At 41.1% G+C, this 25,035-nt stretch overlaps 1 protein-coding gene and 1 long non-coding RNA gene across 7 annotated transcripts in view; one reads left to right on the top strand and one right to left on the bottom strand.

The window, feature by feature from the left end:
* LOC129531817 (uncharacterized) overlaps positions 1-25,035 on the top strand; it is a 123,410-nt gene that overhangs the window by 2,933 nt on the left and 95,442 nt on the right. Inside the window, exon 2 of the long non-coding RNA XR_008677241.2 lies at positions 7,868-7,961. This is a non-coding gene — a long non-coding RNA (uncharacterized lncRNA). The remainder of the gene's footprint in view (positions 1-7,867; positions 7,962-25,035) is intronic.
* Positions 1-25,035, bottom strand: part of FSHR (follicle stimulating hormone receptor) — a 192,685-nt gene that overhangs the window by 136,148 nt on the left and 31,502 nt on the right. The window lies entirely within an intron of this gene.

Here is a 25,035-nt window from a genome sequence, read left to right as displayed (position 1 = left end):
TCTTCAGTTTAAATAAAATAAAATACTCAACTGTTCAGTCATCCTTGCAGCTCAGATGGCCATGTAAGAAATTTCTTATGGAAGGCCTTGGAAAAGAATTTTCATTCTGAAAAAAAGGAAAGTCTCAAGACTAGAAAGTCTTTGTGTTTCTCCCAAAACCCTTACCCAATCTTCCTACCTGGATGAGATGCATGCATGCAGCACCCATCCTGTGGTCGTGAAGATGGAAGACAAATACTAAGTAAAAGTGGAGCAGAGAGAGGGATAGATCCCAGATCCCTGATCAGATCCTTAAATTGTTAGCTCTGGCTGTCTACAGCCGGGCCTTTTGTTATGTAAGAAGAATGTAGCACTATCAATCTAAACCATTATTATTGTAGGTTCCTATCACTTGTACCTGAAGGCAATTCCAACTGATACATTGAGAGAGTATTTATAGTGAAAGAAGCACTGAGGAAAGCTGACCCAAAGGAAGGGACCAGGGAAGAAAACCAGGGAGGGAGATTGAGAAAGAATGATCAGGGAGCTTCAAGGAGAACTGGAAAGTGTTGTGTTAAGAAATCAAAGGAAGTAGAGAATTTTTAAAAGACTAGTGATAAAAATGGCAAGTGCATCAAAGAGAGGTAATAAGATAAAAACTGAAACATATGCAATGGTATAATCATGGAGAGGTCATTGGTGACTTTATTAGAAAAAATTTCTGTGCATTGTTGGGGAAGACATTTGATTGCACTGTATTGAGGAAAGATGTGGAAAAGTTAAGGAAATAAAAACAGCAAATGTAAAATAACCTTCCAAAAATTTTGGATGAACCAGGGAAGAGATGTTGGAGGGTAGCTAGAGGGAGAGAAAGTCAAAGAAAAACTTTTTTTCCTGCCCAGTTGTGAGAGACTCAAACATGTTTATAGGCTGGGAAAGAAAGAGCAAGTTAGGAGAGCAGGGAAGTATAATAGGGTGGAGTCCCTCCAGAACTGGGAGTAGATGGGGTTAAGGAGATTAGAAGAGATGCCAATCTTGAACAGGACTGAAAGACTCTTGTCCACTGAGACTAGAGAAAATTAAATAGACAAGGGTACGATTACAGCCAATTCTAATGATAAGAAAGCAGAAAATGAAGAGAGAAAGATTATGTCAAAGGGCACAATTTTCTAAATTACAAAGAAGGCAAGAACATTTACTTCAAGTGTGGGGGTATGGTTCAGAACAACATATGAGGAGAGTAGTAGGGATTTAGCTCCTGGTTGAAGGTGGTCTTTGTCCATTGTCTGTTGCTTGTAACAGAATATCTGAACCAAATATCTGAAACTTTTCTTTATAGGTTTCAGGAATCTGAAAAATCCATAAACAATCTGAAGGAATCAGAAATCTATAAAGAAAAGAAATTTACTTCTTACATTTATGGGGTCTGGGAAGTCCAAGGTCAAGGGGCCACATCTGATGAGGGCCTTCTTGCTGGTGGGGACTCTGTAGAGTCCGAAGGTGGCACAGGGTATTACATGGCAATAGGACTGAGTGTGCTAGCCCAGGTGTCTCTTCCTCTTCTTCTAAAGTCATCAGTCCCATTGAAGCTCCCATCAGAGCCCTCATGACCTAATCACCTTTTAAAGGCCCTACTTCTCAATACTACCACATTGGGGATTAAATTTCAGCATGAGTTTTAGAGGGGACAGATATTCAAACATAGCAAAGGGAATCAACAAAGAAGCTAATCAAGGGAAGCTAAGCATGATGGGCAGTGCAGAGGGCCACCTATAGTCCAAGATTATACATACATTTTTATATTTCTGGCTATTTGCCCTGGTGTGTGCATTTCTACCAGCAGTGAATAGTGACCTGGGCATGAGGAGAAGAAGTTGAGCTGTGGCAATGATCTATAGTCATCCTCCTTTGGGACTTTGCTGGGAAGGTGTGGGGGCAGCACAGAAGTACAAAAAATTTGATAATGCTGATGAGACAATAAAGCAGAAGTTCATCAAGGGAGTCTAAATCTATAAAAGGGAGGAAGGCCAAGAGGCATGTGACAGCCTGGAAGACAACTAAGACACTATGGGGTTGGAGTTCAGCCAGGAGGTCAAAATCAAGACGTATGGTGTGTACAAAAATGTGAGACTTGGCAAGTTAGGAGGTGCGGATCATAGAACAGACAAGTGCAGTCAAATCCTCACTAGGGTGGACCAGTACTGGGCAATAAATAGAATGATGTGCTCTGAAAGTGAGTGCTGAAGTTCAGTAAAGTGATAGTCTTTAATAGAGTTAACATAGTCCAGTAAATAGAAAGACAATTGTTGAATGGATTAGCTTCATGGACATTGAAATCTAGGATGATGTATAATCTGGGATAGTACATAATCTATTACTGAGTTGTATGTGAAATAATAAAATATTATAGATTTGTTTCTTTAATTCCAACATGTAAATATTTCTACCAAAATCTCCATGATTTTCAGGATTTCTACCACCTAAACGGTTTGTTATTCTTTGGCATAAAGGTAGAGTGAGATCAAGGATGGAAAGGCATCCTTGAAATCGGATTGTAAAAGCTTTTATTCTATCTCAGTGTTTCTCGATTTTTTTCTCCCATTATTGCTTCCCTAAGGCACTTTTTAGATAGACATTTTTTCTTTAATCTTCCCCGCCTTCCCCCATGAAAATTTAATACCACAGTTATATTGTATATCGGTTTATGTATTGTTTTATGTATCGTATGTATATCTGTTCTTTATAATAAAAGGAGTAAGAACTGTCTTATCTCTCCTCCCCTCCCCAAAACAATTTTTGCCTCCTTGGGAGCAGTATTGCTCTATTGAGAAGAAATGTCCTAGGTTTGGACATTACTTGGAAGGAAATAGGAGCCCCTGAGGATATCTAGGAAGGGACTGATACAGAAATGCTGGTGTGGCTCCTTTTATAATTTGAAAGATCCTCTCTTCTGTAGAAATTAAAGGATTGTAAATAAACTCAGGCTCACATCAAAAAGTGGCACTGGCAAATCTCTCACAACACAGTCAGTCATAAGACAAGATTTAGAAACAAACGTAAAGCCTATTTCAGGTAGAACTACAGAGGCCTCTTCTGCTTGTCTTCTTCCAAGCCAAGAACTCAGAATTTGCCTTGCAGAACCCCTTGTGGATAGTCGTGATCCTCAGCACGGATCTATGGGCAGGGGGCAGCCAATAACTGACATCCAAGGATGTCAAAGGGCACGTTCTGAGATGGCATCCCTACAGAACCGATGGCCTGCCTCTAATGGCTGGCTCATTGGTACAGTGAGGACCTATCCCTATCTTTTAAATTGAGGGCAAAAATGGCAGGAAAGAGAGGGGAAAAGTCTCTAAAGAATGTATCTGATTCTCTTGGCCTTACTGGAATAACCTACATAAGGGTCAGGGTTTTCCTCTCATGATGATCAGGGATAAGAAAGACTACAGTCATGACTCTATCTATGCCCTGGATGAAATTTGGAATAAAGACATATCATTTTATTGCATTGTGAATAGAGGACAACAGGTGCTTTGTTTGGTTTTCTTTTAGTGTGCCTTGCTGCCCCATTGGTTTTCCCCAAAGCTCAAATGTCATGGATTATTGTGACTAGGTGGGCTAAGTTTTTTTTTTTTTTTTTATCCTCTAAAAAGACATTGAAAGAATTCACTATTATCACTGCAATTTCAGTTTGTAAAGGCTTGGGGGAGATGATAGTATCAGTAATCATGCCAGTAAGAGTATAGGAAAGGTCATTATCTAGCAAACTCTTACCTGGAGGAAGATTAGAGTAGATTTAATCTTTGCAAAATGCTGACCCCAGGCCCAATGGCCCTGGGAAGAAAAAGGGTAATCCTTGAAGCTGGCAAGTTGCTTTTCTTCAGCCTCTCAGCAGGCTGATTAGATTAAAAGGCACACCTTGACTTTCTGGTCAGCCATTGCCACTTCCTCAGCACAGGTGGAGGATTGCTATGTGTTGGGTAGAAATAGGTGATGCCACAGAGAGGCCCCCTGAACCCGAACTCTTTGTGAAGGGGGAAGAGTTTCCTTTGTTCGGTGAGAGTTCAAAACAATTCACCATGGAAAGTTGTTCGGAGAGCCATTCTGTTTCCTTTCTGTTTTATGTCCATCAAGGCTTTTCTTTTAGATAGAAAGAAAAGCTTAAGAAAATGTTCTTGTTCAGTCTTTTCTTTGCATTCTAGTCGAGCTGTAATCTTGACAGAATCAGGTTGACTTGCGAAATTAAGTGAAAAATGGTTTGCAGAAAGATACCATGTTCCAAAGGGCATGTGGAGTGGCATGAGAAAGAGATTGGAAGATGACAAGAATGTAAAGAGGACCGAAGTTGCTTCAGCTGGGTGTTTTTTTTTTGGTTCCTCTCTATCTCTGATTGCCATCCTCAATACAGCAGGGTAGAGAGAGAAGGGAGTAGTCAGCCCCATCCCAGCCCAGTATTTCCACCACCTCTGCTTAGCCCCAGTGCCCCCTCTTGGTATGGGGTGGGAAAGAGATGGGGGGAGGGGGGGCGGGCACAGAACTCACCTGTGACAGAGAGGAGACCACCCTTCTAAAAACTTTTGAGGGCATGTAGAGAATGAGAAGGGCTTGGCAATGGAGACTTGTGAATTAAAGGTAAGAATATCCAGGCAACGAAAATAACTCTTTTGAGTTGAGAAATCCATAGATATCAAAACTTTGGGGGAAGGGGCTCATACCATCAATTCTGGACAGGGTGAGGGCAGGGAGTGGGTACTGAGACCAATCACACTTTGTACTTTTCAAACAAACACAAACACAAATCACAAAGTTTAAGTGTGTTTTCACCAGTGTAATCTAGGTTATCTGAATATTAGGAACAGCCTTGAAAAGTGAGAAAGGGAGCCTGTATTGAAAACAAGGGGCAGTTTTCTCCCTTTTGCCTTGGTGTGCTTGGGGAGTGCTGCTTGCATTGATATATCTCAATCATGTTGCACTGATAAACTCCCCTCCTTAGTTTTCTCCACCACCTGCTGCCTCACCAGTTACTCCTGAGCCTGGATGCCTGTTTCTTCAGTTCAAGGGCAAGGTGAGGGTTCCAAGGAAGCTCACTTTAAGTTTCTTAATGCCTTAGAAAGTCAGGCCCCTCCCCTTTTGTGCTTAAAAAACAAAGGTTGGCAATTAAACTTCAAGAGTCGTGAGGCTGGGCAAAAATAAATGGAAAAGATTTAAATGAGAAAAACAACTAAGTTTCTGCTTTCTCAGAAAGATCAGGCTCTGCAAGCTGATTCTCATCAATGTGCCCTGTTGGCTCTCATTTCCCAAAGGCCCATCCCCGTCTCCACATTGATACATTCAGTCTTTCAGGACAAAGCACTGCTGTCTTTGTGAGCCGTGCTCTACTGCCAGCTGCCTGGGAGCTGCCCCACTCAAGGCCACTGAGCAGACAAACAAAGCTTTGGGAAGAGGTGCATCTGGATGTTTTGACCTCTCTCCACCATGTGAGGCTGGCTGTATGTTCCAAGCTGATGGAAGTTGAAGAACACTGACTCAGACAAGAGTTTCATGGCAAGGTGAGGGTTCTCCTCGTCCCACCCAATCAGCAAGCTAGACCTTACTCCCAAAAGCAAACTGGGCAGTCATAAGAAAATCACTCAATCCCTCTGGATCTCAGTTTTCTCCTCTGTAAAATGGGCATACGACTATCTGCTCTGCCTTCTGAGCAGCTTATTAGGAAGGCCAAAGGAGGGAATATTTAAGAGGTATTAGGGACAACTTTCAAGTGCAATGTCAGGAGTATGAAGAGAAGACTCTCTACCTGCCTATCTCTCCTTCCTGAGACCTCAGGCCTGAAATACCTTTAAAAGGAGGCAAGCCTTAATTCTTAACAACAAGATGACATTTGAAGTGCAAACACTCCAGGGAGAAGATATGCAAGGGCACACTTATACCTAGGAGTGAGTGACTATATCAGCGATGTCTCTGGTAGCCAAGTTTGATGGAGGAAGGAGAGAGAGAGATAGAAAGAAAGGAAAAGAGAGAGAGAGAGAAAGAGAGCTCCTGCAGTTGGCCAACAGGTAGAGGATATGAGTGCATGGGGGAAGGCAATGATAGGGAAAAGCTTAAATTCCAGAATAACCTTCAATAATTTTACAGTTTGGCTGGAGATGGTTCCTGCCATTCAGAGATTTTCTTCAGAGGTACAGATTGAAATCAATTAAGTGAGAAGAAAGACATATTTTACCCTATTCTGTTCTTTACTTTTATACCATGTAAAGAGACAGCTTATTAAATTCAACCAAACTGCAGGCTCATGAGCATGGAGCAACGTTCTTGACACTGAATCTACGTCACTGGCTGTTACCTACATTTTGCTCTTTAGGACTCATCCAGACAAATAAATTCAGTGTGGTTAATTCTTCAAAGCATTGCTTGCCTGATGGTTGTGGTTCCCTCTAATCCAGAGCTTCCTAACCCCTGCACCGCTTCACAATGGTGGTCTGCGAGAAGGCTACATATGTGCAAGATGGCAAGTCCCTCAGCTCTCTGCAGCTCTGTGGGGTCTGGAGCAGCCTCTCGCCTTAAGCATCCTATTACTGACCATAATGAGCCATACCTTTATTATACTAATTCACTTGTGCCATTGTGTGAAAAAATAAGTTGGAAAGCATTATTGTAATCTGTTTTCTACAATATCTAAAGACAACTTTCTAAATGAAAATCACATTTCATCATTACCTTTCAATGACTCCTTATCACCTGTAGAATAAAGTTCAAACTCCTTGCCATTTATGAACAATTCCTGTATGATCTGGCTCCTGCTTTAGCCCCTAGTCCTGTCTTCTGATCACCTTAAGCTACTTGCTGTTTCTTGATTGCACTATTTTATTCTTAGCTCCACTTTTTTTTTTACATGCTGTTCCCTCTCCTTGAAATGGCCTTTTTTCCTAGTTCTCATGGGGATTTCCTCTCTTCTTTTGAAATTCATCTTCCATATTTTCTCCTCTGGGCAAGTGCCTCGGACCTGCTTAGGCTCTGCTAAGATCACCATGCTGTCTTGCACACACCTATCTTATAGCACTTATCTTACTACTGTGACTCTAGGCTGACCTGGCTGTTTCACTCTGTTATAATTAGCCCCAGGAAAGCAGGCTCTATATTTCACTTATCTTGTGTCTTAAAAATTACAGGTGTTTAATGAGTACTTACTGGAAAATAATTAATCCATCTATGATGGTAAAGAGAAACAATTTGGTTATAGAATGAAAACTGATTAACAATGGTTAATCACAAAATTAATATTAATAGTCATTACCTTTTATTGGGAATCTACCCCTTGGCAAAAACTATTGGTAGGCTTTATATTCTTATGTTGTAGTCCTTTTGATAACACTACAAAGTAAGAACTACTATTCCCAATTTTATAGGTGAGGAAAATGAGGTTGAAAGAGACCAGGTGACTTTCACAAATTCACATAATTTCTTAACAGCAGAGACAAAGTTTGGACAAAGTATTCCTGACTCTAAAGCTAGATCTCTTTCTCCTCCCAACCCATGGCTTTCAAATGAATATTGAAATATATTTTGAGTACACATTCCTTACCTGGACACATCAATAGTATGATCATGAATGTTTTCTGTCAACCAAGAGATGCCCAGTGCAAACATTGTTTCTGGGTGTTTCTGTGAGGATGTTTCTGGATAAGACTAACATTGGAATCAGTGGGTTCAGTAGATTGCCTTCTCTAATGTGAATGGGCATCATCTAATCTGTCGAGGTCCTGAATAGAACAAAAATGTTGAGGAGGATAAATTCATCCCTTTTGCTTCCTGCCTGCCTGCTTAAGCTGAGACATTGGTCTTCTCTTAACTTTTAACTGAGATTTACACCATCGATTCCCCTGCTTCTCAGGTCTTCAGATTCAAACTGGAACTGCACTACTGGCTTTCCTGGGTCTCCAGCTGGCAGATTGTAGATTTTGAGACTTCTCAGCCTCCATGATCATGTGAGCTAATTTCTTATAATACATCTCTTCCTATATGTATATTCTATTGCTTTGGTTTCTCTGGAGAACCCTGACCTAATACAGATACATATCCATACCTGGGTTTATTTGCCCTCTGTCTCTTACGTGTCTTTTGCCCCTCTCACTCCTTATTTTTCCCTACTCTGGCCAACCAAGCTCAGCTTAGAGTTCTGCTACCTTTGGATCTGGCTATAAAATAGGCAGAAGGCTGGGGGCCCACTGACTTCTCAATTGTTTCGCCTATAATTCTCCTGCCAAGAGCCTCTCATGGAAAAACTGAGCATGGGAGTTTTCAAAAATGGAAGCAAAGCAGAACAAGGCATGTTTGTAAAGGGAGAATAAAGAGACTTGCATTAGTGCAGGGTGGCTTTTGAGAACATTTAGACTGAGCAGGAGAGGAGGGGTGAACTGTGGCCTGGAGGCAACGAAAATGAATGGGGATGAGAGGATATGTTCGAGGGATAGTTAAAAATGAGTCAAAAGTGTTAGATATCTAATTACGTACGAGGCTTTAAAGAATCCTTTATGTATTCATTCTCTAAACATATATAACCTAATATGTGTCATGAGGGGAACAAAGGGACAGTTAGGACCAAAATCCTGCCTTTTTGATGCTCATAGTTCAGAAAAGCAGATGGCATTAAGCACGCCTGCTGGGCTTAAAATGTCAGAGGAGATGTCTTCACCAAGGGAGGGGAGAGCAGAGGAAGCAAATCTGCCTGGGATTCTGGGAATGAGACAGGAAAAGGTATGCAGGGAATATCTTGGAGATCTCCACAGATAAATGTGAGTATATTTGGCTGTGCATAAAAGGATGAGCAGAAATTCCCTATCCAGAAAGATGGGCAGTGTGTTCTAGGCCAAGGGCAAAGTTAAGAACTTTGATGAGACTGGGAAGAGTGAGCGGCATGGTGTTACAGGAGCAGAGTGGGTGGGGGACAGAGGAAAGAGACACTTGAGAGGGGAGTTAGTGTGAAGAGCTGCCTTTTATGCTCATAGAAAAATGTGGAGAAATGCCATGAGAGATGAAGTCTCATTTAAGTGTTTTGTCTGGGTTGGGGAGAGAGGAGGTGCCATGGCCAGATTTATGCTCTTTCATACAGATAATTCTGACTACAGTGTAGAGATAGACTGTAGTGGGCAAAGTTGAATGGTGAGAGAGCCTCCCCTGAGGTCAAGCGCATGGAGGACATAGTGGTTGTTCTGTTCATAGAAAGGGGAGTGGACTGGGGGGACAGTGTGGTGAAACAGGGCATGTCCTGTTTTAGCTATGTGGACCAGACATACTGAGAGCTGGTCAAATAAAGAGACAGCCACCTGCCATGTAACTTTTCCTGCATCTACCACAAGCCTGCATAGTTCAACATCACATCTTCTAAAAATCTTCTCCAGTATCTCAGAAATTGCTTTTTCCTTTACGCCATTATGATGGGGAGATGGGAAGCAACTTTGCTAAATTAGGAACATAAAAATAAAATTTTAAATTAGGAAAAGGATAAGATATCCTTCTGTAAAAAAAGAGTAAATTCTTTCCACTTCTAAGAAATCAAGACAAATCTGTTTTGATGGTACTAGAGATAAAGAGTAAGAAAAATGCCATCCAGAATGAGAGTTGGGGCTATGCAGGTGTCAGATAATGTGAGAGCACCTGAGAGGCAGGGTCAGAACAGTTGCATGAGGAGGCCAAGAAGAGTGCATTTGGGAGCAGGGTTTGCATGTTGATATTTTGTAAACTGAGTCATGCAGGAATTCTCATGTTTTTATGTTGCTTATGCCCTTCATATTTAATATGTCATTACCCAGTGACAACAGCCAACATTAACATGGTGCTTCCTATATGCCAAGCATGGTACTAAGTGTTTTTACCTTTATTAGCTTATTTAATCCTCTCAGTATTCCATGAAGTAGGAATAATCTCCATCCACATTTTATAAGTACAAAAACTGAGGCCCATAGCAGATAAATCCCGGGAAGTGGTGGTCTCAAGATTTAAACATGGGCTGTCTGGCCCTAATGCTGACTCTTTTAACTACTTAATATACTGTCTCTGCATACTAAAGTTCAGTAAGACTTTATGTGAAGAACACTTGAATTGTAAATCATTTATTTCTAGGTGGGGATACTACATCCACCGATATTCCATAAAAGTAAATCAACTGGCACAGTTCAGGGAAAAGGAAGGGATGGAGTTTCAACATCTAGTTGTTAGTTGACTGCATATTTGTCACCCTCATCATGTTTTCAGCCTCTTGAGGATCAAGGATCCTATTTCTTCTGTTTCCCTGTGACAGCTGGTAAAGGATTTTGCAAAAAGTAGGTGCCTTATAAATGCCTGTTAGTCAGTTTTTCACAATTTCCCACTCTTGTCAGACTCAGCAAGCTGCAATTCCTCCCATGGTGTGGAGTTGCTGCTGGGGAATAGCTGCCCAGCCAAGGACAACATTTCCAGCCCCCTTGTATCCAGCTGGGGCTGTTCAGAATTCTGGCAATGGAATTGGGTCAAGGAGTCACCCAGACAAATAGAGATTTTTTTGGAAGGAAAATTAATTTTTGTTACATGATGCTACTGTAATTTAAGGGGACTGATTGTTACAGCAGCTAGCCTACCCTTATTAACACACAGTGGTTAATAAGTTTCTTCAAATGGAACCTTATTAATGGAATCAATTCTTTAAATGGAAAACTGGAGTCCTGCTTTATGTATGGCCTGTGGCCATGTGGCTTGACTGGAGGCAGAAACCCCTCTGGGGACTTGTCTTTGTCTGGATTAGTTCAGTTGTCACTATCTTGTCCTTATTAAATCATTAGGACATATGAGAGCCATGTTCTATATGTTGGAGAGAATGGCAGCCCCAGAGCCCTTCTTTGACAGACAAAGGGCCATTGTATAACCAGGCATTACTTTATTCCTTCCCAGTAACTGTTCTGCCTCCTGAGTTCTTTTTTGGCCTGCCCTGTGAGGGAAACAGGTGAGGGAAATTTTTGTTTTAATCCACTGTCCATTCTTCTCCCCAGGTGTTTTCGCCTTTAAAATGCTTTTGGTCTTTGAATTCAGACCGATTATAGTTTTTGCCAAAAGAATAATCATCTACTTGCAGCTCAGCTGGTCACTTCATTTCTCCAGCCGGCCGAGGAAAGTATTATTATTAGACAATTTTTCTTCTCTCTAAGGGGAAAGAGCAGTGATTTGTTCCTCTGTTCAGGTCTCAAAAGAAGGTGAAAAATATACTTTTCCGGGTGGCTTTTGTCTGAACAGCCTGCACAGTGGTGGAAGGAGCCGTTGTTGCCTGGATGGCGGGTTTATTGATTGAGATCATATATGACGGGGCCTCTCGTGACATAGCTCTGCAGCTGGTGCTCCCCACGGCTCCTCAGCAAGTGTCTATTATGAGTTTTCACAGAAGGCTCTGGGAACCATAGTGGCTTAGTTGGCAGGGAAAATCTCCATATTCTTTATACTTTCCTACTGAGCTCTGCTTCTGCAATGTATCTTTATCACCCCTCAGTAATTATTTCTTACTCTCAAACAGTACATTGTCTTTACAAAGTGATTCCATGTGGATCATCCCATGGGATTCTCACAAAATCTTGGTGAAGGAAGTAGGGCTGACAATATTGCCCGTAATTTATAGAAGAGGGAACTGAGGAAAAATAAAATAATTTACTCAAGGTAACACAGCTTCCAAGCTGCAGAGTAGCAACTAGGAAACACAGCTTCCAAGCTGCAGAGTAGCAACTAGGATCTCTTACACATTATTTTTCACCTCATGATGTCACTTCTTATGGAATACGAAATTAATGCTTTGGTTATGTATGTGAACTTCCTTTAACTGGAGTCCTAAAACTCAGCAAAGAGAAAAATCCCAGCCTAACTATTACATTTCCATTCACAAAACTGCAACTAGGTGTGACCAAAGTGCTTCAGGGTAATGTATATGCATTATTATAAGACAGTGAAGTTGTGTAAGGGAAATGCCATTTTTTTCCCTAATAGAATACACAAATAGAACACACACAATAGAATACACACACAATAGAACACAGAAATATTTATGATGAAACAATAATGTCTAGGACTTGCTTTAAAATAATGCAGTAGAGGAGGATTTGGGGAAAGTTGGTAAACCTAGATGAAACAAGATTAACCATTTACTGATAATTATTGAAGCTGGGTCTTAGGTACATTGGGGTTATTATGTTATTTGCTGTACATTTTTTAATATGTTAAAAATTTCAAAACAAAATGCTAAACCTATAAAGATGCATTGACAGGTAGAGAAAGCCATGTCTTTGAAGTCTTTAAGCAGAAGTAGCAGATCACTTTGTGGGTATATTAAAGAGAGTGTTAGATGAGAAGATCCCTGCAACCACTAGAACCATTGCTGACTGCTATTTAATTTTTATTTTGGAGAGAAAAACTTCCTAATAGTTAACTAAGTAACAAAGACAGTAAGACCATCTTGCCCCTATAAACTTTTGTGAACAATGCTTTATTAAGTTTTTAAGTTGCACCAAGATATTTTTATGAGCTGGCCATGCTGCGTATTTGAAAGATACATTAGTGCAAAATGGGCCATTAGAGATCCAGTCCTGAGAACTTTTATTCCTGACACAAGTCCCAAATGCCCAGGTGGGAGGAAGCAACTGGAGGGAAAAGAAAAGCCTCCATGAATGTGGAAGGGAAAGAAAACGGGCCACTTAATAGACCATGTATGAGGAACAGGCAGGATGGGAGCCAGGGCAGCGCTCTAGAGGTTATGACTAAAGAGGTGAAGATGGAGACACTGTGTTAAGGGTACTCTTCACTACCAGCCTTGACTACCAGTGACCTTGAGCAGATGGCACAGCACCTCCAGACATGTGGGGCTCCAAGTCCCCAGAGCTAGTTCTGCCAGACAGGGCTGAGCCATTTTAACACATTGCTTGTCTCATTGCCAAAACATGGATTGGAACTCTCTGGCAGATGGCTGTATGCAGCTCTGTGCAAGTGTGGTAGGCACCAGGGGTGAGAGGCTGAGCCCTAAAAAAGCTAAATTCTAAGCTCCTATGAGTTCTTAGATCCTTGGTGCTGGAATTTAAAAGGATGATTATTTATGAAAATTGTTAATCCAGCCACATACTCACCTTATGTTCTAGGAAGCTGTGCATTTGCACAGACAAGAAGAGAGCTAAGGTTAGCTCAGCAGGTTAGGAAACAAGATTTAAATAAAAAAAATTCAAATCTTTTTGATTTTTGTTTTTTCTTTTGCCCAAATGCATTTTTCCCTTTTACTTTAACCCGTGAGAACAACATTTTCTTCATTTTTTATTTTCCCCCTAAATAATTCGTTTTAATTGAATTGAATAATCCTATTAGAGACGTAGCATCTGGTTTTCTATTTTGACAGTGACGTTTTGTAGACAGTGGTTTCTGAATTTAAACTGTGCCAAAAAGGACACTTGGGGGGAAGTCTTGGCACCCAGGTACATAGACCCCCACAGATGCCAGATATGTTGGCAGTAAACTCTCCCCCTCTATTGATTATAAGAAAAGCTCCTTAAATGTTTTCATGCCCATTGCCTCCTGTCATCCTCAAGTGACTTCAGAGTTGTCTCAAGTGAGCCTTGTCACCCCCATTAAGAACATGGAATAATTAAGGCTTAGAGAAGTGGCAGTTTATCAAGAGCTCATTTTTCCAGCTTCCAGGTCACACCAGCAAAGCATGCTCCTTCTCCACCTGGCAGGATGGTTATACTCCCAGCCTCTGTTACTGAAGACTTGCTTCCCAGAAAATCCATCTTCTTACTCCCCTCCTTCATTACCGCAGGAGGACACAGAGACCACTGTGCAAACAAATAACTTTGGCACCCCAGCATCACCACATCACCAGTACAATCACCTGCACTTAGGGAGCCTTTGCTGGCTTTCACACCACAGGGCTGAGCGTTATCCAAATGCTGAACATGGTGACTGGGGGCTGATCAACTCTACATCCTGGGGAGATTCTGTGGACACACACATTCATTCTAGACCAAAGCAATACTCTCCCAATGCATTGCTTTTACATAACATGTCAGAACCAGCTTGCTATGATTTCCTTTGTTTATAAACCACAGTCTTGGCCATTGTGGAAGTGCTTCAGAGAAAAAAAGAATGAATGAGAAGGTTTTCACATTAACTGGAAGTTCCATCTTCAGACTGGCTGTAATACTAAACAGCCATATAACCTTGAGTAAGTGAACTACTGTTTCTGAATCTTAGTTGCCTCAACTATGAAAAATAAAAAGAGTAAGAACCCTTGTAGCATTACTGTGGTACTCAAAAGGGACAATATGTGTGAAAATACCTTGGAGAGTGTAGTAAAGACAATAGCAACAATCACGGTACTTTTATACTATTGAAGATGCCAGAAGTTGGGATGGTTTCTGTCTCACTCTGCCTTAGGGAAACTGAGGCACCCAGAATTCAAATAAAGCAGAAATTGTTGGGGGAGGGGACAATAAAAGCTTACTAGGCTCAGAGATGAATATTGTTACAATGATCATACAACCTTTGTGGTAGAATCAATGTGGTATGAGGAAATGAGGATCCTTTGAAAGGTAAGAAGATATGCAGAAAAAGCAATCATTGCCCAGTGCTAAAACCAAAATGCTAGAATTTGGTTTAAACCATTTGGTTGAAAAGTTTGTTTGGCCCCATTCCTGCCCTTAGAACATGATCCAATGAAAGCCCAGTTGTGGTGGACAAGATGTGCATGGAAAGGAGCTGGCTCACTTAAACCTTAGAGTGGTATGTGGAGAAAACCTGGCATACAAGATGAAGGGGAGAAAGAAGGACTTGGCCACTGTATGACCCTTTACAGGATCCAACCAGGCCACCTGGAGGCACCAGAGCAGAGAGAGATTGTTGCATTTGGACACACTACCTTAATACCTCTGGAAATGTTTGGAACACGAACTCCGAACACAGCATTTTTTAGATGTGAAACATGTCCTTGTGATGCTTACTATTATCTCACACCAAGGTCAAGATCATTCAACACATGTTTATTGAACACCTTCTATGGAGCAGACACTATTCTAGCTTTGTGGAAAGATGGAAAAACGGCCAGTGTGGTCATGATTTTTATAGACTGTGTAATCTCGTAAACCAATACTTGTAATTCAGAATAAGTGCTAGGGTGAAAACAAATATGGAGCTGTTTGTGAGAAGAGGAGGAAACTGTAAGGAAAAGTTTCTCTCAGATGTGGCTTATTTTAGGTAATTTTTTTAGTGATGGAGCTGGGATTTGAACCTAGGTGCCACATGCTGCTAGAGACAGTCTTCTTAAATCATGCTCTATTGTATCATGAAAAGGGTAAAGAAATCATGCTGTCGTGATCTACTGGCTCTGTTGCATCATTAGTAAGAATCAGCTGTAGTGCCAAGGTGTCTTCATTCATTTTGCTGACTGATGAAGGTCCAGTTATGGTGCAAAGTGCTGGAGCTAAAATGATGAATATGATATAAATGTTACTCTCAAGGACCTCAATCTAGGGGCAAGAGGGAAAACTGCAATTTGGTGTGATATGTACATGACATAAGTGAAGGGTGGGTTATTGAAACCCAGCAAAAGGGCCTTGTGGGGACTTGAAGCTTTCTGAGAGGAGGTGGCTCTATGTGGAATCCTAATCCTGCATTTGATTCAGAATGAAACATGTCATCAGGGCAGAGGAGAGAGCGAGGAGACTATTTTGGGTAAGGGGAGCATCTCATCCCAAACCTGCAAGTAAGCAAGATCTCGGCATTTTTTTTTTAGTAATTGTAGCAGAGTCATCATGGGTAGAGCAGAGGGGTGAGGAGTTTGTGAGAACTGAATCTGATATGTGAGAAGGAGTCAAATCAGGAAGGCTTTTATTAAGCCATATTGGGAAATTTGGACTTTGTCCTGGAGGAAAATAGGGAACCCTGAGAGGTTTTAAGCAAGGGACTAAAGTAATCGAACTTGAGTGTCTGAAGTTTTCTCCACTGCAATATGGTGGGGATGAGATAACGGCTGACCTAGGAGTTTGAAGGCTCTGACACTTGTGTTACTTAGAGGCAAGGGGGTAAGGTGGAGGATGTGGGCTTTAGCCTTAGGCAGATGAAAGTTTTAGTCTTTGTTAGGCTACTTGTAAGCTATGTGTTCTCTGAACCTTAGTTTTCTCCTCTGTAAAATGAGAATAAAAATAGGACTTCCTAATAAAGCTGTTGTGAGGATTAAATGAGGTAATGTAAATGCACATACATTTCTCAGCACTGTGCCTAACACATGGCTAAGTACTTGATAAACGATAGTTGAAAATGTCAGCTAGAATGTTTCTTAACCTCCAAGTATGTAGCCAATAGCTTTTTATGTACCCACAGTTTGCTACCATTATTCTTTAATTTTTTTTAGATTTAAATTTTATTTTTAATTGACAAATAATGGGGTACAATATGATAGTTTGATGCACGTGTACATTGTAGAATGGTCAAATCAGAGTTCTTAGTGTAACTCTGTTATTTCAAGATTCTGATCTCTTTTCCCAACATCTGCTTTGTTGGCTCAATTAGAAGGCAAAAGGAAAATAAAGGAGCATTTACTCCCTACCCCATTCTATTTCTGTTTGAGACTTTGATATGAATGGAAACATTTTCAATCCAGCTAGCTCTAAGAGGAAAAACCGAGCTTGGGAGAGGGAAGCATTCTTCCCCTTCTTTGCCTACCATTGTGTAAAGCATGGCCCCAGCACTTTGTGAGCCCAGTTAGTGTTAGCTAGAATTGTTATAGGCCTGGTTAGAGTTTGGCCATCTCAAGAGCAGGTCAAGAAAAAAAGGTTCATAGGAGAAGTCTACTTCTGTTTTAGATTAAAAAACAAATCACTGAGGGCAACTACGGAATATCTAGCTTCTGTGTTTAATATTCACCCTTCCAGACTTCTCAGCTGCACTTTCCAAATCAAAGCAATCCTTTCCCTGACTGCCACACACATCTTCGCATCTCTGGTGTGTCATCGGTGTCATTAGGGGGAACCTCTCTAGTGAATGGGACATATCATACATATTTAATGTGATAGAGCTTGCTTTGGCTCTACTATCAGGATAATAATAGTGTACTGATGAAAAGTTGGACACAAAGAAAAGTTAGTTTCTAAGTGGATAGTCATTTTATCTTTTGCTTTTCTGGAATTCAATCTGACTCATAAAAATTAGCAGCTGCTCCTGTTTATGCTGAGGAGCTATAAGAGTTCCGAAGACTGGAGTTTTATTCCAGGTAAATGGAGTGTCCTTTTTGGAAGCACTGTGCAATGAAGCTGAAGGAGAATAAAAAAGGGTCAATGATATCAAAAGCCCAGTAACTGTGTACCAATGAGTTAGATTAAGTATAGCAGGACCAAGGAGAAATATTTTAACCTCCTCACTCCTGCCTCGCTTTCCGTTTTTCAAATTTCTTTTCTATGTGCTCTTTGCTGTTTAATTTGCTTGACCATTCTTGAAAGGGAATTATTTCAATTGTTTCACTGAGATCATGTTATCATTTGTATGTACCTCCAGAAGCTCGATTTTGCATGACAGTGATGCTCACCCATTGTAGCAAAGGGATAGAAAACCCAACATAAAGGAGAATTATAGAATTATTTTAGGGAATTATAAAGGAGCTCCACAGTTTAATCACTTAGCAAATATTGCTGAGCCCTGAACTACAAACTGGTGTATGGGATTCAGATGATTTAAAGGTGTCTGGGCCTACCTGATGAGTAGGTGTAGCCGATGGCTCTGAGGCATCTCTTTGAAAATGTTAATTTGATGGATGGTTGGGGGGAAAGAGTAAAAGCTAAAAAGGTATCTATCCACTCCAAGGTGGACTTGTGTCTGAGCATTCTGCAAGAGGGGCTCCCAGCAGGAGTTGAGAGATGTATTCCCAAGGAGGAAAGGAGGAAAGGAGGAAGGAGGGGGAGGGAGCACAGAGGTTTCAGAGACACAGCCAAGGCAAGAGGCTTCTGTGAGTGGATGGCTGAATGGGGCCAGAGGGGAGAAAAGATGCTTTCTCCCCCTCCTCAACTCAACTAGTGAGCTCATTCACAAAGGGGTGCCGGCACTAGTTGCACCTTGAGAAACAGTGGCTTTTGGACCCTTGTGGCTTTCACCTGGCAGCAGTGGGACTGGAGAGGTGTCATGTGAAGTGGCTTCATGTAAGACGGGAATAATACAGGGTGGTCATGGGAGAATAGAAAATTGCAGGCAGCAGTTTCACATGACCAGCAAAAAAGAAACTGCTGAAATAGCTGCATAAGCTAGAGGTTGATAAGACCCTGAAAATCAGGATGTGGGTCACATTGGCCAAGACCAACTAGACCCAATGTGGTACTAGATTTGACTTAGGTTTCACCTAGGACCTCATTATATGCTCGTTAACATACCCAATCACACACCCACCAGCACCATGTCAGTGCCAGGAACACCCATATTTGGTGTAAAAGTGGGTGGCACCACAGTTCCAAGAAATCTTCACCTTTTTCCAGAAATCTTCATAAATATTCCACCCCTTGGTTTTAAAGAAACCCATAAAGATAGGAGCCAAACCCCTTCGCATGGGATTCTCTCTTGAGTACACCTGCACTCCCCTTTCTTGACTATGTACTTTTTGCTTTGCAATAACTCTCTGTACTTTCACTATTTTCCCACTTGTCCTTGAATTCCTTCTTGTGATGGTGTCAAGAGCCTAGACACCAACAGGATCCAGGTCCCACCAGCGTTTGGGGACCTCCACGTTACATGGGCAGTGGACATCAGTGAGTAGGATAAGACTACTTATGGACACATGACCTGGACCCCGGAAATTTCCAGTGTAATTCAGAGATCCTTTAAGAATGAAGACTGATATTATTGGGGAATGTGATAGTGGGGCAATATCCCCAAAGGCAAGAAGCTAGAGCCTTTGTATTTCACTGTTACTTCAAAGTGATTTTTCGTTACTGTGCTTGTGAGTGTGGGCAAATTTAGGTTACATATATTGGTAAGCAGTGTTCGATAGGCAAACAATACATACTTTGGCCAAATGCTGAGACAAGAAGGATCATCTTTGTTTTTTTTTTTTGTTTTTTCATCCTAGTCGTTTTTTCTTCTCTAGAAAGTTACATGCTGGAAACCTAAAATATTTTCTTAATTTCCCTTTTAAGCCCATCAATTCAATTTATCCAGCACCTGAAAAATTTTTTTCTTTCCTTTTTTGCAATGGCGCATTTTAGAGCCTTGGTTTGTTTCGCTTTCTTTGACAAAATCTGTTATCACTGAATTATCTTGCAGGATTTTTGTGCCAATATTATACAAACACTTAGAACAGATTACCACTGAAATCCCAGGTAACATATATCACCCTTGGACACGCTCCCTTTGCAGTGGTTATGATTGCAATTTTCAACATAAAACAAGTGGACAGAAATACATAAACGAAGAAAGGAATCCAGACTCAGAGTGTGTGTCTGATTTCACACTTAGAGCTGTGTGAGCCAGCATGTTGCACAACCTGGCTGAACCTCAGTTTGCCCATCTGCAAACTGGGACTAATAATAGTCTCTACATTGTAGGGTTACTGTGAGAAATCAATGAGAGAATGTGAGTACAGCAAGTGGCAGTGGCAGGCACACAGTGGGCTCTATGATGGCTCTTTAAAGTGGGAGGAGGCCGGGCACGGTGGCTCACACCTGTAATCCCAGCACTTTGGGAGGCCAGGGCAGGTGGATCACTTGAGATTAGGAATTCCAGACCCACCTGGCCAACATGGTGACACCCCATCTCTACTAAAAATACAAAAAATTATCTGGGCATGGTGGTGCATGCCTATAGTCTCAGCTACTCAGGAGGCTGAGGCAGGAGAATCGCTGGGGCCAGAGAGGCGAAGTTTGCAGTGAGCTGAGATCATGCCACTGCACTCCAGCCTGGGCAAGAGAGTGAGACTCCATCTCACACAAAAAAAAACAAAAAGGAAAGGAAACTATTGCAACCTTATGCTTTAGGTACAGAATTTCATCTCCTAAGTCAGGATAGTAGTGAAATTCATTATAAATCAAAATTTGAGGAAAGTGTATTATGTTTCCCTGTGGATAATACTGATGAATTCTGCTTTCTGTTGCTGGACAGGATGGTCTTTTGTAGTTGGATGACACTTTAAAATAAGTCAGGGAAGAATCTAGCACTTCGAATTGTATTGATACAGTGATATAATATTATGTCCTTGAAAGAGCTAGAATTTGTTGGTGTAAGTTGCACTCCATAGCACTCTAGCAATCTCTAGAATCAAGAGATACTGTGCTCTAGTTGAAACAGGGCAGACCTGGAGCTAGGCACACTTTCTGGGTTCAAATCCTGGCTCATTATCATACCAATTATACTTTGGACATAGTATACAACCTCTCTGGCCTCACTCTCTTCCATGAAAAGAGGCTACAAGGCCAACTCTTTGAAAAGTTGTTTTAAAAGAGCTTACCACATTTGCTGACCTGTAGTAGATGCTGAGTATATCTCTGTTTCTTTTCCACTTTGCTTTCATATTTTTAGGTCTAAACCAATATTATATCCGTACAGGTTGAACAAATATTAGAATATGAGGGTAAGATGCATTGTGATATACCAGGAGAACACTAGTGATTTGGGGTTTTTCTTCATAGCTTAATAAATTATCAGGAATTAGAAGTCCTGTAGAGACTTTCAGATAGCAAGTGATGATAAACCAAATTATTCACCTAACATGGTCATCCTTTGAAAGAAAAATTGCTAAAGCACGTGACAAGCTGTTTTGGATAATATGTGGTCAGTGAAGTTATTGTGTGTTAGGGAATAATGTGCTGCCACTTATTGAGCAGCTTCTATGTGCCAGACACTGCCGAGTGATTTCCATAACCTACCTTTGGGCTTCAAAGTTTGACAACTTTGGATCAGAGTCTGTTTCATTATTTATGAAGTGCATACCTTTGGGCAAGTCATTTAACCTCCCTGACCTTCAGTGTTCTCTTCAGTACAAAATGATAACCTCTATTTTCCTTTGTGGGAACCAAATAAGATAATGCCAAAGTGTTTTGTAAACTGTAAAGTACCCCGTAAATGGTAGCTATTATGAATTAAAAGAGCTCCCAGGAACAGAAATCTGGCCCGTATTGATGTCTCTAAAAGTCCCTAGTCCTGTGCATCTCTAGAGTTGAAAGCAGTGTGGGAAGTGGGTTAATTGTTTATTAGGTGTCTACTACATTCCAGGTATTCTCTAGGGGCTTTCCCATACCTAGCTGAGGTTCTGTGTATCAGCGACAGACTTCTATATGACTTAATGACTTCCTTTGCCTTGCAGTTGTCATTCTGGATAACTTGGTGGTTATATAGACAGCAGCTCAAGGAAGAGCTGTGTGCATAGCAACCTTAACTCCAACATCGGAGTTTGTCACCCAAAAACTGGTTGCCACCACATCGAAGTCCCTGAGTCTTTCATTTTTAATAGCAAAGATTCTTTTTCCTTAAGAAAAATATCCATAAGGTAGTGTTTCTTCTCTGCCTCATCCTTTCGTGATCTGTATCTTCAGGACAAAAATAAACAAACACCCTTTCTTTTGACAGGATGTTTTTCCAGTTATTTATTTATTTGAGAAAATTGTCATCCAAAGCACTTCAATAAAATCTCCTTTTGTATTTACCTCCTGATAACCGCTCAGTCAGGCAACATGCATGCCGCTACAAATTGCTCATAACTAAAGAATCGGAGCCCTTGCTGTAGCTTATTTTCTTTTATCCACTTTTTGGTGCTTTCCAAATCCTGGCATTGGTGGTGAGAGAGGTGAACTTTTCCTTTCTCAACTTTAGGATAAAATATGCTTTGCCTAAAGCATGTTCTGAGCATTTTCCTTTGTACTTTCATGGTGGAAAGAAAGAGCTGAAAACAGACTGACAGACCTACACGGGCATATTCTTGGCTTACACGGGAATGAGCTGGAGCCTTACTGATTTTGCTGACAGAACTGTCATCTTCCTAATGCATAGAGGGGGTATGGCTCTAGCCTTCTCTATGAATGGATTCACGGAGTGACAATAAGCTTATGAAACAGTGAACCAGCTTCCATGGTTACTACATTCGGGGTCTTCTTTCACTTGTCTCTTGCTCTCAATTCTCATTACCCAAAAGTCTGATCACTTCTTCCTTGAAATTGTGTCTTGGATACACTCTTTCTTCTTCATTTCTAGTTTTATCCTGGCTGAGAGTATTGTATACCTCATGACTAACCATAATGGCCTGCATTCTGTCTCCTCCATGTTACAAGTCTCTCCCTTTTCCAATTTGTCTTGGACACTTACCTTCAAGAGAACACTCCAGAAACATGATTTCCAACTCCTGCTCCAGGGTGTGCAATAGCTTTTCACTGTCTATTATATGGAAGCTATTATTCTCTGCCTCACTTTTAAAGTCCCTCCTGGTGAAGAGGGCTGGCTCACTTCTGCTAAGATTAACACCCAGGATCTTGGGTTCCATTCTTGGCCTTGCCAAATCCTGACTCTGTCTTTGGGAAGGTCATGTCACCTTTCTAAATCTCAACTTCTACATTTATTAAATGAAGGGTGTCTTATGGTTATGAAGATATACTGGAGTCTATCTGCCTGGCCCTCTATCATCCTCTTCTCCAAGAACTGTAGTGTTCCTCTTCCCTTGCTTTCCTCCCTCCCTCCTTTCCTTTATCCTTCCTCGCCTCCTTCTTTCCTTTCCTCCACATTTTGGTTTTAGATGAGAAACATCCAAGGCATAAAGAATTTAAGAGACTTATATACCTGAGTCATATAGAGTCTATTTTCCCTATCAGGTCTATAAACTCTGTTTTAAAAGGAATCATGATTTCATGTCTCAAAATAGCTTAAAGTGAGAATTTAAAATGTTTTCAGCCAGGCGCGGTGGTTCACACCTATAATCCTAGCACTTTGGGAGGCTGAGGTGGGCAGATTGCTTGAGACCAGTCTGGGCAACATGGCAAAACCCTGTCTCTACAAGAAATGCGATAATTAGCCAGGCACGGTGGCTCATGCTGGTAGTACCAGCTACTAGGGAGGCTGAGGTAGGAGTATCGCTTGAGCCCAGGAGGTTCAGGTTGCAGTGAGCCATGATAGCATCACTGCACTCCAGCCTGGATGGCAGGGTGAGACCCTGTCTCAAATTTTAAAAAAATAATAAAATGTTCTCATCACAAAGAAATGGCAAATATTTGAGGTGATGAATATGTTAATTAGCTTGATTTGATAATTCCACAGTGTATACATGTATTGAAGCATCACATTGTTCCCCATACATTTATATAATGATTGTCAATTAAAAATAAAATACAACTTTAAAATGAAAGGAATCATGCCCTTCATGCAAGATTCAGATAACAGAGACTTCCATTCAGTGTTTCTCCCAAGGGGAGAGAGAGAGAAGGGATTCAGTGGAAGCACTGGGAGAGGACAAAGCAAGGAAGAACAATGCAGAATGTTGACAATCAAATGAGTAGTTATCATCAGGGGAGGGAGGGTTCTCTTTGCATCTTCACTAGACATAGTAGGGTATGTGGCTTAAGTCTATAGCTGTAGGGATCTTGCTTAGCTATTAGGAGGGTTTTTTAAAGCTATTGCTGAGGTATAATGTAACTCTTCAAGAGCTCTTGAGTTTTCTTTTCTTTTCTTTTCTCTTTTTTTTTTTTTTTTTGAGACGGAGTTTCACTCTGTCACCCAGGCTGGAGTGCAGTGGCATGATCTCGGCTCACTGCATCCTCCACCTCCTTCACCTCCTGGGTTTAGGTAATTCTCTGTCTCAGCCTCCCGAGTAGCTGGGATTACAGGTACCCACCACCACGTCCGGCTAATTTTTTTTTTTTTTTTAAGTAGAGACGGGGTTTCACTATCTTGGCCAGGCTGATCTTGAACTCCTGACCTCGTGATCCACCCGCCTCGGCCTCTCAAAGTGCTGGGATTACAGCCATGAGCCACCACACCCGGCCGAGTTTTCTTTAAGTGTAAGTTTTTAGTGTAGTATTCTAAGGGCAAGGGATGGGCAAAAGTTTATCCTAGGTGGTATCAGAAAACAAAAATATAATTAATATTACATTCATACCCAAATCACAATCTTTAGGCTATAGAATTATTTTTAAAAGTATAAAGAGCTGTCTTTCCTAGTTTTACGCCTATCTCATGATCTTCATCCTCCCTGCCTTGTTTCTCCTGTGTTCTTTTCTCAACCTGGGAAACTGTAGCTCCATTTTTTTTTCAATTGTTCAGGTTTGTAACCCTATAACAATTTTGACACTATTTTCTCTCACGTCCCCAATTAGATTTGTCAGTAGTCTTGTTGTCACAACCTTCAAACTATGCCCAGAATCCGACCCCTTCTCATCACCTTCTCTGTTATCACATGTATGTGATCCATCAACTCCTCTCAAATGGATTATTTTAATAGTCTCCTAAATCATCTTCCTGTTTCTCCTTTGACCTCCTTTAGTCAACAGTAATTTTCTTAAAGCTTTAATCAGATCACATCCTTTCAATTGCTTCTTGCCTCACCCTGAAAGAAAACTGGTGTCCTTACAGGGGTCCATCGGCCCCTCATTACATGCAACCTTCTCTGTTACTCTCTGACCTTATCTTACACTAATCCCTGTCCACTCATCCATTCCTGTCACCTGTCACTAACTTGTTTGTTGTTCCTTGTACAAACAGATGTGTTCCTGTCCCAGAGTCACTGCTCTTGCTTGTTTGTTATCCCTCGGATACCCACATGGTTTGGTCCTTCAACATATATAGTCTTTACTCAATTGGTTCTTTTTCTGATGGGCTTCCTGGACAGTGTATCTACCATGTCTGATCCTCCCTATTCCCTTTCTTTGTTTCGTTACTTTTTTAGTAGCATACATCATCATCTAGCATAGGGATGCTCAATCTTTTGGCTTCCTTGGATTGCATTGGAACAAGAGGAATTGTCTTGGGCCACACATAAACTACACTAACACTAATAATAGCTGGTGAGCTAAAAAAAAAAATCACAAAAAAATCTCATAATGTTTTAAGAAAGTT

Source organism: Gorilla gorilla, chromosome 12 (genome assembly GCF_029281585.2).
Source record: "Gorilla gorilla gorilla isolate KB3781 chromosome 12, NHGRI_mGorGor1-v2.1_pri, whole genome shotgun sequence".
Taxonomy (NCBI): Eukaryota; Metazoa; Chordata; class Mammalia; order Primates; family Hominidae; genus Gorilla; species Gorilla gorilla.
The sequence above is the reverse complement of the archived record's forward strand: the minus strand, read 5'-3'. Positions and strand labels throughout refer to the sequence as shown.